Genomic DNA, 220 nt, shown 5'->3' with positions numbered 1-220 from the left:
CAGCTGATCCACAATATTCTAATTTTTTAAATTTGTGAAACATGGTCACATAAAACAACCATGACTAATGAGAACCATAAAACTAGAAAAATTAAACATAGGTGCATAGATGCCAGAAAACAATGTAAGTTTCTCAAGAAAAAAAGCTAAATAAAAACATAATAGAATCATAAAAAATCAACATCATTAAAGATAAAAGTCAAACACTCATCGAGAGGGG

This window comes from Morus notabilis, unplaced genomic scaffold (assembly GCF_000414095.1).
Source record: "Morus notabilis unplaced genomic scaffold, ASM41409v2 Scaffold558, whole genome shotgun sequence".
NCBI lineage: Eukaryota > Viridiplantae > Streptophyta > Magnoliopsida > Rosales > Moraceae > Morus > Morus notabilis.
This window is presented reverse-complemented; position numbering follows the sequence as displayed.